Below are 18,463 nucleotides of genomic sequence, written 5' to 3'. Positions count from 1 at the left end.
CGCTCAACGACGAGCACGGCGCTCACCACCTGGTGTGTTGCCGATATGTATAATAACATGGGTTCGCCGACGTTCGACGCGGCCAGGATTAGGTTGCTTGCTAAAAGGGCCTTTATTTTCTCCAGTCCGGCTGTTACCGCGTCCGTCCACTCGAAGTGGTCGGTGCGTCGGAGAAGGCGATAAAGTGGCAATGCTTTTTCTCCCAATCTGGAGATAAAGCGGCTTAAAGCTGCCATGCATCCCACGAGTTTTTGGACCTGTTTAAGGTCTGTTGGCGTAGCCAATTGTGACAAAGCTCGGATTTTGGCTGGATTTGCCTCAATTCCTCTATTGGAAATGATGAAGCCCGGCAGTTTTCCGGCGGGGATGCCGAAAACACACTTTTCCGGATTGAGCTTGATGTCATATGTCCGGAGGTTGTGGAATGTGAGATGTAGATCGTCTATCAATGACTCGGCGTGCCTGGTTTTGATGACGACGTCATCCATGTATGTTTCAATTGTCTTGCCGATCTGTTTCTCCAGGAATGTTTGGATCATGCGTTGGTAGGTGGCGCCAACGTTTTTTAGCCCGAAAGGCATATTGTTGAAGAAGAAAGGCCCATATGGGGTAATGAATGCCGTTGCGGCTTGATCAGACTCCTTCATCTTGATTTGATGGTATCCGGAGTATGCGTCGAGGAAACACAGTGAGTCATGTCCCGCGGTTGCATCAATGATCTGATCAATGCGAGGGAGGGGAAGGGATCCTTAGGGCAGGCCTTGTTGAGGTCTTTGAAATCGACGCATAGGCACCAGGATTTATCCTTCTTTGGTACCATCACCAGGTTTGCTAGCCAGTCTGGATGTTTTATTTCTCTGATGAATCCGGCCTCGAGTAACTTGGCTAGCTCCTCTGACATTGCTTGTCGTTTGGGTTTAGAAAAACGCCGCAATGTTTGCTTGACCGGTTTATGTCCTTTGAATATGTTGAGGCTGTGTTCAGCCAACCTGCGTGGGATTCCTGGCATATCAGAAGGGTGCCAGGCGAATATGTCCCAGTTCTCATGCAGGAACTCTCGTAGCACGGCATCGACCGTTGGGTCGAGTTGTGCCCCGATGGATGCTGTCTTCTTGGGGTCCATCGGGTGGACTTGAAATTTGACTATTTCATTCACTAGTTTAAAGGAGGTGGATTTGGGTCGTTTGTCCAGTATTACGTCATCCCTATCCATAGTAGAGCGCAGCGCGGTTAGCTCTTCGGCCGCGAGTATTTCAGACAATGCCTCGAGGGCCAGGGATGCGGTTTTATTTTTGGCGCAGAGTGCTATGTCCGGAGCACTGGCAAGAGTGATGATACCGTTGAGCCCGGGCATCTTGAGCTTCATGTATCTGTAATGAGGTATCGCTTGGAAGCGTGTAAATTCATCTCACCCCAATAGGGCGTGATATCCGCTGTTGAAAGGAGCCACTTGGAAGGTTATCTCTTCGGACCGATAATTCTCCGGTATGCCGAATACCACGTTGAGCGTGATTTTTCCCTTGCATCGCGCCTCCCGGCTGGGAATGATTCTCCGGAAGGTCATGCTACTTTGCTTGATGCGGCTCCTATCTATTTCCATTTTATTGAGCGTATCCTCGTAGATGAGGTTTAATCTGTTGCCTCCGTCCATGAGCACTTTGGTGAGCCGAAACCCGTCCACAATTGAATTGAGGACCAAGGCAGCTGCTGCCCGAACTGTCCAGAACTTTGGTCGTCATTGGCATTGAAAGTTATGGCCGTGTCGTTCCAAGGGTTTATTGCTGCGACTTGGCAGACTTCGGCGAGGTTGCGGAAAGCCCTTTTACACCGATTGTTTGAAGCGAAAGTCTCGAAGACTGTCAATACGCTGGGGTCGTCATCTTCCGGGGGGTGTTGCACTGGTGTATTTTTGGTGAGGATATCCTCGCCGCTCTTGGCCACTTGCCGGAGTATCCAACATGCTCCAAGGCTCTGGATTTGTATGGTGTCCGGTGTTGCATGTATTTTGCATGGCCTATCGAGCCATCCCTCCAGAACGGTTCCGCGCCCCGTGATGTGCTTAGATTTCTTTACTATTGGATCTGGTGCGCCACGAGGGTGCACCCTTTTTGCCCGGACGAAGTGTTGAGTGGAAACCGGTGGTTCCCAGAGAGCTGCCTGAGTTTTCCAGGCGCTTTCCATTGCGCAGTACTTCTGTATGATGGTTGCCAAGTCAGCGAAGTGTAATACGTGACGGTGATTGATGGCATTGAGGAGTCCCTCATCCGTGCAATTATTGCAGAATGCTGAGATCGCGTCTTCGTCGCGGCAATCTTTAATCTTGTCTTTGCCAAGGAGGAACCTGGCCCAAAAGTGATGGACTGTTTCCTGAGACTGTTGCCATATGTACGTGAGATCGCGCCTATCTGGGTTGGTGGGTGGCTTTAACTCTGAACCCTGACCCAATTTGGAATCCGGAGTTTGAAGAACTTCCGAACATAATAGCTCGGGCTCCAGGATATTAACTGATTTTTCAGGCCCGTCGTCCGATTCTAGGTTCGGAGGGCGGGCTATGTCTTTCAGAAGGCAGGTGTCCGGTTCTTCGAGCTAGGAAATCCGAACAAAATTCATCCTCAATATAGAGGGAGAGTTGCCGTCTTGCTCCTCAACTACTGCTATCTGGTGGGTGATCGGCGGAGATTTAATTTCTCTCTGGTCGGGTTTAAGACCAATCCGATCGTAGTCTGTAGCGACCCCCAGGGAGGCGATCTGATCTAGGGGCTCGTTCAAAGACGATAACTCGGCCGGATCCATCTGCTTAGAGTATTCGAAGCTAACACGGAGGTGGTTTTCGATGACCCGAGAAGTCATCATTGGCTTAATGGCCGTAGGGGCGGTCATGGTAAAGCCGCCCAGCCGGAGGGTTTGGCCTGAGGTTAGGGCACCTCCGGCGGTGATACTGTCCTTGATAACAAGGAAAGCCATCAATCTAGTCTTCGACGTCACAGCGGAACTCTCAATGAAAGCACCAATGTCGGTGTCAAAACCGGCGGATCTCGGGTTGGGGGTCCCAAACTATGCGTCTAAGGTCGATGGTAACAGGAGACAGGGGACACGTTGTTTACCCAGGTTCGGGCCCTCTTTATGGAGGTAATACCCTACTTCCTACTTGATTGATCTTGATGTATATGAGTATTACAAGAGTTGATCTACCTCGAGATCGTAATGGCTAAAACCCTAGAAGTCTAGCCTGTATGACTATGATTATGATTCTTGCCTCTACGGACTAAGCCCTCCAGTTTATATAGACACCAGAGGGGACTAGGGTTGTACAAAATCGGTTACTGAGAAAGGAATCTTCATATCCAGACACCAAGCTTGCCTTCCATGCCAAGGAGAGTCCCATCCGGACACGGGTGAGAATCTTCGGTCTTGTATCTTCACAGCCCATCAGTCCGGCCCATATCCAACAGGTTGGACGCCCGAGGACCCCTTAATCCAGGACTCCCTCAGGGTGGCGGAGGCTCGAGCAAATCTTGCCAGCAGGTACGACCTGAAGCTGAAGCTCATGGAAGCCGAAGCTGAGGGCAGAACCACCGCCCTCAGTTCAAGGTTGGATGAAGCGGAGCAGCGCGAGAAGGCCGCAGCAGCGGCCCTGATCTCCATCCAGGCCGAGTTGGCCTCCGCTCCCGCCGAACTGCTCCCGCTCCAGCGATGGGTTACTAATGTTGAGTCCCTCACACAGCAGAGCACGGAGGAAGCGCTCCGCCAGCAGACGTTACTACATGACCACACTCCCATGCTCCGGGCCTTAGGGTGAGGGCTAACCAGGCGCTGGGTACCATCTGCGATGAACACGCCCCTCACCCCCATGCAAAAGACTATGCCAGCCATCTCCTCTTCTTCACCGACGTCGTGACGTGCCTGGAGGACCGGGCCGAGAGGGCTCACGAGCTTGTGGATAAAAAGAGCTGAGGCCTCCTTGGGCGTGCGTTTTCCCATGTCTTCAGTCATCTTCAGAGCATCGATCCCCACTTCAACTTCGACGCCGCCATCGCCCCAGTGCCTTGAGCCATCTGGGACAACCTGGCGCGCTAGGAGGACGATAATGTAGATGCTATGGTCAAGGCTTTCGCTTATGAGGATGACGCGGTGGTGGTCATGGCGGATGAAGGCGGCGCGGCTGATGACGGTGAAGACGATGCCGGCGACAGCGCCAGCAGCGTGTCCGGGAGTGATCCGGAAGATGCTGCGAGCGACATGTGCGATTGAGCCCACGCTTCTTTGTTTTGAACCTGCACGCAAAAGCATGGGCATGGCCCCTCAAGGTGTAAGAGCATTTTGGGGAGGGGAAGCCCCTCATGTAATCAGACTACTGTTTTATTCCTCAAGCCAGACTTGAAACACGCTTTTACGAGCTCTCAAGCTCTTCCGCGGGCCCACTTCTGTAACTTACCTCAGTCCGGGCAGGTCTCGAACTGGTCTTGTGGTCGCTGATGTGCGTTTCTCTCGAGAGGGCCCCTCGCAGGCTCGCGAGGTTTTGGGCTTCTGAGGAGCCTGCTAGTCCGCCCAAGAGGGCCTCATGAGAAGTGAGTGCCAGATCATGGCAGGGTGTGCTTGTGACGCGCACATACCATGCTCAACCCCCGCTCACGAGGTGCTCGCAAGGGAAGGCGTAGCAGGCACTGGCCTCGAAGTAAGGCACGGAACCAGAAACTCGGAAAAGCGATACGAACGAGAAAAGACACCCCCCATACTTGCCACCAAAATGCAACTTCAAGTTCAAATCCAAAAGGTGGCAAATCGAGCTATAGAAAAGGGGTTGAAAGCAAATGGCCACGTCCGGCACCTAGCTAGTCTTCGTGTCTTCCCACCAGCGCGGAGCTAAGTGCTTTCACTGGCTATGAGCATAGTCATTGGGGGACAGTGTCGACGGCCAGCGCGGAGCATGGCGCTTCCACTAGGACATGGGCGGGAACCCCCGAGGCCCGAGGGTGGCTCTCCAGAGAATCTGGGGCGTGTATGTCCCTACTCATTATTACGTGAGAGTGTCACGGGCGGAGACCTTCGCAAGCGTGAGCCTTGCTTCAAATCGCCAGACGAGGGCCCCGCCCTACGCCACCCTCGACCACCGTTGGGGCGTCCGGAAACCAGGATGGTGCCAAGGGGCAAAGGGGACGCTAGTGGCGCCCTCGGCGACCATGGGCCCTCTGCCGGGGGAAGGGCTCACCGGGGCCTCCCCGACAGAGGACCTACCTTCGGTCGACGCCTCGCTCTGTGTGACACGGGGCAGGGCCTAGCTCCAGGCCCCTCCCGTGCAGCCCCCAGTGCGCTACCCCTGGTTGAAGCGGGGCTGCTGCGCTGTTGTCACCGTCCGCCGCAGTAGCCTGGTCCACCTACGACCCATGGTTAGCGTAACCCTGCTCCTGAGATATCAGTGGTACCCTGCGGTTGTTGTCGTTGGCGGGGTCGACAAGGCTCCTAGGTGGCTCGTGGAAGGCTTCAACTTCCAGCATCTCTTCTTCCCAGCCGGTTCGAGAAACGAGCAGGGGCCATCCTTCGGAGGTACTCCTGATCCACCATGCCGGGTACGTAGGCTTCCGAAGTCGCCGCTCCGGAACCCCCATTGTGGTGCCCTGCGCTCCGCGCCGCCGGGACCTGCGCGTCCCCCTGGTGCCTGTAGGCTGGTGCCCCATTATGGCCGCGAGGGGCAACGCCTGTACCAACGCCGCCCGGGGGAAGCACAGGCGCGGCCGGACGTTCGGCACCGAGCTCTCCTGGTGCGCCTGGGATCACGCGGGTGCGACAAGGCCCGCCGTGCGACCTGGCCACAACTTGAGACATAGGTAACGAGCAGAAAGGCGGCGTACCCCTGGATGCAGCATCCAACAGCTCGGCGACGCGTTCCAGCAACGCGTCGCGGCCGCTCTCCGCCAGTCGGCACCGCAGCAGCTCCCGCGCCACTATGAGCGCGGCTCGCATGTTTGCATGTTCCCGTCGGGTGGCGCCGTAGCCACTGTGTAGCTTGAGGATCTTGCGGCGGCCCGCGCGCCCCGCGGTGTAAGGGTGGAAGGCGTCGGTCCGCGTCGCCCGCATCCCGCGGCGTTCGGCGGCGTGCAGGCCGCCTAGAGTGCGGAGTTGAGGTCTCCCAGGGCGGACGGTGACGTCCTGACGGGCCAAGCAGCCCAATGGTCGGCGTTGGTCCGTGGGTCACCAGACATCGGAACTCCGGGGTGTCGGTGGGTCAGTCGATGGAGAAGAAAGCCTCGGCGCACCCCTACCAGGCGTGCCAAATGTCGGATTACGGGTTCCGGCAAACCCTTGAGGTTCGAACACTGGGTTGCGCACGAAGATCTCTCTCTCCCTAGCTCGCTCTCGCAACGATCTCAAGGCCTAGCCCAACGAACCCAAAGAACAAGAGACACGAGAGTTTATACTAGTTTGGGCCACCATTGTGGTGTAATACCCTACTCCAGTGTGGTGGTGGTGGATTGCCTTCTAGGCTGAGGATGAACAAGTACAAGGGACGAACAGCCTCCTGAGGAGAGGTGTCCTTGAGCTCGGTGGGATTGTGTGTGCCAGGATGATCTCAATTATCCGTCCCCCTGCTAGGGTGGTGGCTAGTCCTATTTATAGAGGCCCTGGTCCTCTTCCCAAATGTTAGGCGGGAAGGGATCCCACAATGGCCAATTTTGAAGGGAGACAACTAGTACAAGCTATCCTGACAAAAGGTGGTCTTCCCCCACCAAAGGTTCTGGTGGTGACGCTACCGTGGGCTCCCCGGTGACCTCCGTCCTGCTGTCCTACTGGTCTTGGTTGCCTGATGCCTTGGGACTCCTCCGCCTGCGCCTGCCCCTTTAACACCAAAGAGGAAACGAGTAATCTGCGCCCGCTGGCGCCTGCCTGGCCTTGGTCATCATGGCTCACGTCACGCACACCTCGCGAGGTGCCCCTTGCATAGATATCTCCGCTCCTCAGGAGCCAGCCTAGCAAGGCTGCCCCTGAGGAGGTCTTGTGTCGTCCACCTCGCGAGGCTTGGCCCCTCGTGAGGGTCTTGAGTAGTTGTTGATGAAGATGGGCCGTACGAGGCCGTCGGTGGAGCCACGCCCAGGGCCGTAGGCAGGCAAGTCTAGGTAACCCCGTTCCCAGGACGCTGACAGGGACGACCCACCATCATCCTTGAAGCGAGCATGACGGCATGGCGGCTGGTCGTAACCGCCGCTACCGGAGCTTTCGCCGGAGGAGGAGATGTCGTAGCCGGACGAACCGCGGCCATCGCCAAGGGCAGTTCACCCTCATCTTCGAAACGGCCATCGGCAAGGCCGAGCACTTCTTCACAATCGTTGTCTTCAGCACAGCGACCGTCTTCTCCGAACATCTTGACGAAGAGGGTCGCGCTACCGTCGTACTTGAAGTGGAGGGTGCACTGCCTGCTCAGACCGCATGCGCGGGCGAACGTTTGCCAGCCGCGGGCCAGGGCTATGTTGCCCTCGATGGAGACCTCCACCGCGACCCACGAAGCCTTGCCGCTGCGGCCGTCGGCTTCTGGCCAGAGGCCGCCAGGACCCGTGGCCGATAGTTCACCGGCAAAGGAGCGCGGAAGCTGAAGCCAGGTGCCGGCCGGGTTCTCCGACCACACGACGAACTCTGGCAGCACCTCCGCCGAGTGGAAGCATGGACGGGGAGGCCGCTCGACCATGGCGCGCATCCCCGCGTGGGCAAGACTGCCACGTCTCGAGCGGCTCCCGCCGCGAAGTGACGCCGCCGCGGCTGCCTGGGACGGCGCCAGACCCCGGAGAAGTTCGTCCGCACCCACGAGGGGCCACAACAGGGGATGCGACGTGCTTGCGGGGCGACCGCGCCCCCTCTTAGGCGGCGGCGAGCCGGGGCACTCTTGGCGAGACTTCCCCTTCTCTGTGTCCAAAAGCCTCTTTGTGGGTGCCATGGGTGTTGCAGCAAGATGGTAGAGCGAGAAGGAGGAAGAAGCAGGCGGAATGGAGGAAGAGATGAGCGACGGGGGCTCCGCCCCTCTCCTCATTTATAGCCAGAAGGAGGCTAGCCGCCGTCCTCCACAATCGCTGGTAATGATGTTTTTCTTCTGCAAGTCTCGCAGGAAATTCTCGTTGATACCATGTTTCTCGGTGGACGATAAACTAGGAGATTGGATTAATTGTTGAAGTTGATTTAGGGGTCTATAAAAGCCTGACCTTGGAGTTTACTTGACCATGATAATGGAAATTGGTGGGCTTACTATACTAGAGATAGCCCTTTCAAGTATTTGGGGATTATAGGACATTAGAAGATCATGTGGGACAACATGGAATTTGGGTTTGTAGAATTAATGGATTATGTAGTGGTTGATGGAAGTTAATGGGCTGTAGAGTTGATTCATAAGAAGGAAACAAGATCTTGGAGTGGCTTATGACGTGTTTCCTTAGGATAGAGATGCTCTGTCCTGGACCATGGAAGAATAGGCTGAGCATTTGGATTGTGATGCTTAATTTGAGCTTAGCAGCTTACATGCTCTACCCGCTGATTCTTAGGGGTAACCATACACATGAGTTTGGGGATAGTTGACATGTATGATTTTTGTTACCTCCTCTCGGGAGTCAGGAGGACATGAATAGCATGAGTGATGATTGGAGTTACCTATGCGAGGTGATGCTTTCGGTGGTATAAAGTGATTTGTTTAGAAGACTAGATAGAACAATTGGCTTATCAGAAACTGTGTTAAGGATTAGATGATAAACGTTCACCCGCACTCTAGAATCCTTGAAACCCTTAAGCCCTACCAAGACACAACATGGTCAGATCATGACCACATGCTTTGGCTCTAGACCGAGAAGACCTTGGCCAATACTCAACCGTGACCACCATCAATGCCCCATCCCACTTTATGTACCCCATTAACAAGTCTTCATGGATTACTTGGACAAGTTGGTTGTCATCTTTATTTGGTGACCTACTTGCCTACCCGAAGACGGAGAAGAACCGTTCAGCTGGTTAGGGAACATCTGAAGACCACCATGTCAAGGAGGAAGAACTATACCAACCACCATCGTCAAGACACTACAAAAAAAGACACATCCGTGAAATTTTGGGCCGAACAAAAATCTTTTGTCATACTTATGACACTTCTATGACGATAATTGTGACAAAACATGGTATCATCATAGATGTTGTGGGGTCCTACTTCTATGACAAAAATCATGACAGAAGATGGGCTTTTCGTCCTGGGCGGGCCGGAGACGCAGCTGGATGACATTCTTTGGGCCGTCCATGACGGAAAAAACCGTGGTAGAAGCAAGGGCGCGGAAAATATCGGGTCCCCGGTTACGGTGGGTGGTCGGGGACCGAGCGATGCGCGTTTCTCTCGTACGTACGCGCGTATGTGTGAGGCGTTGGGCTCTAACTGAACCCGAGCGAGGCGTTGGGCTCTAGCTGAACCCGAGGGATTGCACTGCAGGCTACGCGTTACTGAACCCGAGCGATCGATCGATGGCTTTTAACTGAACCCGATCGAGTGATTCCTTCGCTACTGCTGCTAACTGAAGCCGATCGATGCTGCCTCTGGATGAACAGTGAGCATTGCCGGGGGGTTGGATGAACAGTTCCCGGTGGGAGTGGATGAACAGGACCACGTGGCGTTGCCTCTGGATGAACAGGACCCCGATCGATCGAGCTGGTTGGGGCTTGATGAACAGAACCCCGTGGAGGGCAAGATGAACAGGACCACCCCATGGAGGGCAGGATGAACAGTAGACGGTGGAGGGCAGGATGAATAGTTGCCCGTGGAGGGGTGGTTGAACAGGAGCCTGTGGAGAGGGCTGGTTGAACAGTAGCCGGTGGAGTAGCGCACGGTGGGGGCTGGAGGAACAGGAGCCCGTGGATGAACAGTCGCAGGTGGAGGCTGGAGGAGGTCGACGGTGGATGAACAGTGGCCCGTGGAGGCTGGAGGGGGTCGACGGTGGAGATGAATAGTATCCCGTGGAGTCCCGTTTTGCGGTACGCCACACCCCTCCCGATGAACAGGACCCCCGTCTCGACCGTAGCGCTCCAACACAAGTCTGTTTCCTCCGTTTTGCGGTACGCCACACCCCTCCCGATCAACAGGACCCCCGTTTCGACCGTACGAGGTCCGTTTCCTCCATTTTGCGGTACGCCAGACCCCTCCCGATGAATAGGATCCTGTTTCGAACGTGGCCTGTCGAACACAAGGCTGTTTCCTCCGTTCCGCGGTACGCTAGGCCTCGTTTCCATCAGCTATTCCGTCCAAGCCCTCCCGATGAACAAAACGACGCATTCCGTTCCAACCCAGCCGGTTGGCTCCCCATGAACACGACGACGATGATGTTTCTCCATTCTGACCCAGCCATGTACACGAGCCTGGCCGTACGTACGCGCGAGTAGGCGTTCGAGACCCCGCCCATATGTACGTACGTGGCCGTATTTACTTTCTTGCACCCTGGCCGATGTACGTACGTGTACATGCTACATGCGCGCCTCTACATCGACCAGTATGTACGTACACGTTCGCGACCAGAATGACAACGCTATGTACGCTTTGAACAGGTGGGTCCCGACTGTCAGGCACTTCCTTGCCTGCGAATATGTAGCTGGTGGGTCCCAGCAGTCAGGGGGCGAATCATTTTTCTTTTTTTTTGCCCAGACGTACTTCCTTGCGTGGGAAGATGTAGCTGGTGGGTCCCAGCAGTCAGGGGGAAACGTTTTTTTCGCGAAATACGGTGGCCTGTCCGGTGGGTCCCCGCTGTCAGGTGGAGGAATAATCATTTTGCGCGTAATAAGGAGGCACTTCCTTGCTGCGGCCGTGGACCCAGCTATCAGCCTCTCCACGTACAGTACTCTTCCGATGGAAGTCGTTCCTTGACCATGTTGACCATGCCGCACCGAGAGCACCAGGGCGGTGGACGTTGGCGAGGCCTAAGAAGGGGACGAGGCGGAGCCGGGGAAGACGGGGTAGTGGAAGCCTGTGCGGAGAGGACTACGAGGGTTCACTGGTTCGGCTGCGGTGTGAGGCTGCCGTTCCCGCACGGCCTGGCCAGCGGTGTGAATAGTAGGGGGCGGTGAGGTCTCCGTTGCAGCATAGCCGGCCATGGGAGGCAGGAGCATGCGGCATGACCGGCGCTGATTTGGGCGGCTGGAGCAAGAAGACCAGAGGTTGAAGAAGCACTACGGCCGTTGGATGGACATCGTACGGTCACTGGAGGTAGAATCATTCATATTGACTAAGTTGACAAAGCACTCCGTCCCCATCAACTTAGTAGGCCCACAAGTCAGCCACCCACCAAGGTGGGTCCCAACTAGCAGGGGGAGTATTCATTTTTTGTGCGTAATAAGGAGGCACATACGATGGGTCCGAGCTGACAGCGGGGGGAACGTTTTTTCGTGAAATACGGTGACCCGTCCGGTGGGTCCCAGCAGTCAGGGGCGGAAAATACGGTGGCCCGCCCGGTGGGTCGCTGCTGTTAGGTGGAGGAATCATTATTTTCCGCGTAATAAGGAGGCACTTCTTTGTTGTGGCTGTGGACCCAGCTGTCAGCCTCTCCACGTATAGTACAATTCTGATGGAAGTCATTCCTTGACCACGTTGACCACGCTGCATTCCCTTGCATGCATGCGCCCATGGGCGTGGTGCGTCCCCACTGTCAGCCTCTCACATACAGTGATGTTCCGATGACTCTCGGTTGTTGACCACGTTGACCATACCGTGCCGAGCGCACCAAAGGCCGGTGGACGACGGCGAGGCCCCAGACTGGAATGACCCGGAGATGGGGAAGACAGGGTAGTGGAGTCGCAGATGGAGAGGAGTGGGAAACTTGACTGGTTCGGGTGCGCGGCAGCACAGCCACGGTGCCGCCCACGGGAGACAGGAGCAAGAACAGAGGTTGAAGAAGGAGCACGGCTGTTGGATTAACATCCAACGTTCCAGCTGCTAGAATCATTTGTTGATTAAGTTGACAAAACCCTGCGTACACGTCCACTTAGTAGGCCCACAAGTCAGCCACCAAATCTAACGTGTCCCAGCTATCAATGGGAGGAATAATTTTTTCGCAAAACAAGGAGGCACGTCCTTCTCTGCGAAGATATAGCCGGTGGGTCCTAGCTGTCAGGTGGAGGAAACATTTTTTCAGCTTAATAAGGAGGAACTTTCCTTGCGTGTGACCATGGACCTCGTGGGTCCCAGCTGTCAGGCTCTCCATGTACAGTCCTCTTCCGATGAGACTCGTTTTTTGACCACACCGCACCAAGCGCAGCGAGGCGGTGGACGACGGCGAGGCCCTGGACGGGAACGACTCAGAGATGGGAAGACGCGGCAGTGGAGTCGCATATTGAGTGGAGGAGAAGGGTTATAACTGGTTCTGGTGCGGTGTGGGGCTGCAGTCGGTGGAGAATAACAGGAGGTGTGGAGGGGTGGAGGGATAGCCTGGCCGGCGGTGGGGTAGCGCTTCGCAGCGATGCGTGCTAAGCAGAGCCGCTAGCCGCCGGAGGCCGGACCAGGCGGTCCCGGCGACGCTGGATGAAGAAGACGAGAGATTGAAGGTGCATGCCGACCAAGTTGACAACGCCCTGCGTAGGCTTCGACCTATTGGCCCACATGTCAGCCTGCAAAAATGTGGCATATATTTAACCCATGTTTTCTAGAATGTACAGTCCACTTGCTGGGCTGGGTGAACAAATAATTTCGCGTCAATGCGGCCCATTTATATTATCTAAGAAATCCCAGCCCATTTGCACTTCCTTCAAATACACGAATTAGCTGGGCTTGTTATATATATAATGTTATGTTAGAAGGAGCAATTAATATCAAAAATAAACCGGAGAGGCACATTTTTTATATACATAATTAACAAATTAGCGAGTTATTGCTCAAAATAGAAATGAGCGCGTTATTATTACATTGGTCCTTAAAATCTTCGCAGGCTTTTGTACGCAATCACAAGGATTTTCCTTGCCTGTGAGTCAAAAACAACCAGGATTTTCCTTGCTAACTTCTGTTAAACATTTACTTTTATAAGTTAATAACACGTGGGATGTTTTCATAATGTATATATAAGTCTCTATAAAATATACGATAATAGTAATAATATAAATATATATAATGTGGTTAAAAAAATACATTGGGCTGCCGATCTTTAAGAAAAAGCCCATAGGCCGGTATGGACCTCAAAAAACAAGTTGAAACCACTGTCACCCGTATGTCGTGGGCTACGCATGTTAAAATACAAAACCTAGGCCTAGCTGATACTTGTTCGCCCTCTGGAAAAAAAGATACCAGATCCCCGAGCGAACTGGATTATAGAGGGGGCCAGCGGCACGACTGAAGAAGCACATCAGGAGAGATTTTTTCTTCTTCAGTGGATGGCTCTCGATGGTGTTTTTTACTTGCCTCTGCACCATACAACATGTATTTTTAGCCTCCCAGTCCGTGGTGGACAAGCAGCCCATTTGCTGGGCGGGCCAACCTACAGAAAACAATGCAGTACTATGTTTGTTTTGAGGCTGAAAACATTATGGCAGGGTTTGAGCGGGGGAGGGGGCAAGACAGAGCAAAAAGATTTAAAAAGAGCTGATGCACCGTTGCTACCCTAACAAAGCAGGTGCAATTCTTCTCAGGAAGAAGGTGTGCCGTTGACACCCACACGTCACATACCCCATAGTAGCCATACTAACAAGTTCACACACAAGCACAACAGAAAAGGTAAACATTCGTATCAAACTCAGGTTCACAGGACACGTTCATATTCATAGCCAACATTCACTATCAACAACCCAAAAGATTCATATATACACAAGTTCAGCATGTCTATGGATCCAAATGATTGATAGATCACACAACAATATTCATAGATAATTCACGAAAAGATTCAGATATACACATGTTCAGTATGTTTATGCATCCAAATGATTGAGATCACATCCAATATGATCCATGGACGAACTTTAATTACCTAGGGTACAGACTGGTAAATGGTGTTCAGTCGGAGGTACTTCTTGCTAAAATTAATGCTTGTACGAGTAAACTTTTGAGTACATAAGAGGCAGCACAGACAATCTGAACTTTGCTTGTAGGTTTATCCTCAAATAGTGGTCTCGTGCCGAGGGAGGTTTGAGCAACTTGGCCACTACTTTCATCCAACTAGTTTACTGGCTCATCTTGGTCCTGTAGCTCACCAAAATTCTACATTGCAGACAGGTAAATGGTGTTCAGTCGGAGGTACTTCTTGCTAAAATTAATGCTTCTATGAGTAATCTTTCGAGTACATAAGAGGTAGCACAGACAATCTAAACTTTGCTTGTAGGTTTATCCTCAAATAGTGGCCTCGTGCCAAGGGAGGTTTGAGCAACTTGGCCACTACTTTCATCCAACTAGTTTACTGGCTCATCTTGGTCCTGTATCTCGCCAAAATTCTACATTGCAGACAAGAAAGGAGGCGGTTGAGAAAATGAAACACCCAAATTTTTTGTGCAGTTCAACTGAAATGGAGCATCCCTGGCGTGCAGACTGATTAAGTGCCAGATGAATATATGCATCAACCAACTTGTCTGGAATCTTTAGACTCCATGCCATACAGTTCGCTACCATATGTGCAGATAACCAAAAGGCACAAGTTGGGACCAAAGACTGGACTGCGTTTTTCTGGGCTATGCGCCAAGCAATATTTTTGGCGTTCACTCTTCTCATACTTGGAGTTTGACAATTGGTTGATGCCGGTTGATACTCGAATGAATATCGGCACTTCATCTTGTCAACATCGATGCTTGTCTGAGTGAACTTTGGAGTACATAGCAGCAACATAAGTACCTGTCCATCTGATCTTTTTGTACAGTTCTACTGAAATCACCCGATGTAATGATTTGCCTGTGAGTTCAGGCTCCAAGTTACTCCTTTATGACATCGGCAAACAATAGCACAATACCAAATTACCAATACATATGACAAGCACAATAATCAGGATAAAGACCAGTACCAACCTGTGTGAGGTAGCATATCAATTACTATTTCCTTTGACTGGAAGCCGAGATAAGCCAAGCGACTGACAGCAAAGGAAGAATGCAAGCCGAGATTAGCGACTAACAAGAAAGGAAGGAAGCTGTCAAGGCAATGAAGCACCCAAAGTTTTCGTGCAGTTCCACCAAAATCGAGCATCCCTGTTGGCACATATATTGACAGAGTGAGATTACTGTAATAGTGGGACTAGTTGATGAAACATATACTAACAAATAGAAGCACCCTCATTATCTTAATGGGTAAATTTAGCATTCCCTCCCTGCTCCACCACATGATTCACCTCATAGACAAACATACACACGTACATGATTCAGCATAGGGTGCTACTAAAGATTTGTTTAACTCCGACTGGAAAATTAGGCAGCAATAAATTTGTGGTACTTAAGTACTCCTAATTAATTAAGTGAGACAGCAGAAGTGGAAGGGCTCCCTGGAGGATTGTCTCACATGTAAGGTAGTCGTTGCCGGAGCCCTTGAATGGCCTCGACTGAGGCCTCTGGCTTCAGCAAGATCGCCTTGGCACTGTTTACTCTTCTTCTTCTTCCTCTTCATGCTCTATTTCTCAGTCTCCTCACCAGTTGGTGAGACCAAGTACATGATTGGCCTTCTATTTCAGAATTGGTTTTGTCAGTGAGGGAGTACAAGTGTACTAGTAAAAAATAGCATTATTTTCTCATGGCAGTCGCAAAATAGAGATGAACACATGCATTAAATATCATTCTTACCTAAAGGAAGGTTATGGTGCCGATATGGATGATGAGGATTGGAACACAGATCTCCCTTTGTTCAGTTCCACCAAAATGAACCAACTGTTCCATTCTGACATTCCAGTTAAACAACACAAAAGTCACTTCTTTTAAGAAGAGTCTTGTGCAGTGCACCAAAAGGTCACAAAAACAACCAGGTGAAATGGATATCCCTGTTTGCACAAAAAGCTACAGAGGAAACAGTCAGAGTCTCAAACAATTACAGGCAAAAACATTTGGCTAAACTTGTCATGGCTTATAAAAGTGGCATGGCTTCATTTTTACTAGGGGCATTAGATTAAGAACAACTAAATATTTGGTATAAGGGCATGGGACAGTGGGTGCACCAGCAGTCCAGCACCATGTACCTAAACAGGGGCATAAAGTGGTTATTCATAGTTTGTTGCCCCGAGAAACAAACATCCAAGAAATATATCTGGGTTGGTCCCATTTTTTTTCACTCTAGCCACCTACTACTATGTGTGGATAGCAAATCTAGTCCTGGTCATACCACTGTGTACAGCGTTACCCCTATATTTCCCTTTTCGACCAAGAGACCGGTTGGATGACCAGTCTGTACTACTTTCACCCCTTTCCTTCCTGTTTGTACCAAGTCCGATGTACTACATACTAAATTCCCCCACCCCCACTTTATTTCTTGTCTGAACCAAGTACAAGATTCGACTCCATGAAGTAGCTTTACCTCTAATAACAGAAAAAAATAGGTGATGTTGGACCATCCGATCGAGAGGGGCTGAGAGGTAGAAAATGATGCACATGCAGCGACGTAGCGAGCTGGGGAAGTAGAGCTAAGGCGGTTTTGAAGGAAGATATACCTAAAGGTCGTCGGGATGTGGATAGGTGGGCGGCGGGAGGCCGGATCCGCCCACACTAGGGCAACGACGAAGGGATCGGAGGACCTCTCGCGCCGGCGCTCGGCCAGAGATAACTGTGCGGCCTGCAGTGGGTCTCCTCCCTCGCTCTCGACGACGGCCTAAACACTGCCCCTCTTCCCCTTCACCGGCGGAGGGGGATACGTCCGGATCTGTAACCAGCGGTGAGGATAGAAAGACAGTGTTTTTTGAAGGGAGAAACACAGTGTTACCACCCCTATCTTGTTTAGATCTGGAAAGGATGAGAGTGTGTGAATAGAGCAACCCTAGCAAGCAAGCGCGGAGGCTCCGGCCTATATATACGTAGTGGGGTAGTTTTCCTTTTTTACTCCATCAAAACAATCGTTTAAAATTGTGTACTATACGTGCCAGGTCGCCTTTTTTTAGTTGTTGATTGTTTTTTGAGATAGCTACCCGCTTGTTCCAAGTGGTCTTACGGTGTGCCAGGTCGCACTTTTTTTTAGGGTGCCAGGTCGCACTTTGTATCGTTCAAGTCTGGTACAAGTCCCTCCATTAAATGAACAACCAACCCCTCGTAAAAATTGTGAGCAAGCCCACGGCCAAAATTATCGGAAACGTGGGTTGCCCCAACATGCATTATTTTTTATATTTTCTATTCCATTCGTTCCTAAATATAAGTCTTTTTTTATTCGCCACACCTAAGACAAGATTTTTTTATTAGCAGTGAACCCCAAATGTCATAGACACAAAAAGTGTGGCAAGATTCCCTTAGGCAAGCCAAAGTGTGTCTAAGAATTTGAGCAACTCAAGTTAGGCAAGTGTGGCAAGTGTGTGAAAAATAATGTGGCAACATAAGACAAACATAGTCAAAATCCAAACAGCCCCGTAATTTTTTGAGACATGCATGAAAATTTGGTTAGTTAAATTTATATTTAAAATTTGGCAAGGTGCATCAAATCAACACATGCAAGTATCAAAAGGGAGGTCACGACATGCATGCCTGCGTTGTACTCCCTCTGTTTCCAAATATAAGTCTTTTTAGAGATTGCAACAAGTGACTACATATGAAGCAAAATATGTCTACATGCATCCGTATGTAGTAGTCCATTTGAAATGTGTTAAAAGACTTATATTCAGTGCAGTGCTTTGATGTGTCGCGTCAACGCGTACAACACCAAGAAGTTTGATTACTACAACGCCCCCTCCCTCGCGCATGAGCTTGGTGGCTGGCAGGACTAGCAGGAGCTTTCGCTACACGCTTCTTGACGGCGGCGAACTTGCGGATGGAGTTGACCATCATGTCGTCCATGCGAGAGGCGAAGCCGACGTCAGCGAGGGCTACGACGCCAGCGGTCGCCAGCACCGTCTGGAAACGCTGCACGATGCGGGGCCGCAGGCCGGCGCCTTGGATGATTTGGCACAGCCGACTGCCGCTCGCGACCATCGCCTCCATAGGTGCTTCTGGCTTCTGGTCACTTGGTCTTGGATTGGAGTGAGCAGCGTTGCGCAGTGATTGAGAAAGAACATTTATTGTCAATCTAACCCTTCCATCCATAGACCTCTTTGGTTTAGAGTTAGTTCAGGGTTAGAATCTAACTCTAACCTCTAACTGATTTAGTAGAGTTCTCCTCATCTCAGTTCATCGCCATCATACTTTCCCCGTTTCTTTGTTTTCAGTATCCTGCGAATTAAAGAGGCCCTTAGACTGGTTTAGGTCTGGCAGTTTTTTATAAACGTGTTATGTCCAAAATTTAATGAACGTGCTCCAGTTTCTACGAAAATAATCTGGTTTCATGTAGTAATTTATTTATTTATTTATTCTTCCGCGGGGGGTTTGCATGTAATTCGTGAGG

Source organism: Triticum aestivum, chromosome 2D, assembly GCF_018294505.1.
Source record: "Triticum aestivum cultivar Chinese Spring chromosome 2D, IWGSC CS RefSeq v2.1, whole genome shotgun sequence".
Taxonomy (NCBI): domain Eukaryota; kingdom Viridiplantae; phylum Streptophyta; class Magnoliopsida; order Poales; family Poaceae; genus Triticum; species Triticum aestivum.
The sequence above is the reverse complement of the archived record's forward strand: the minus strand, read 5'-3'. Positions refer to the sequence as shown.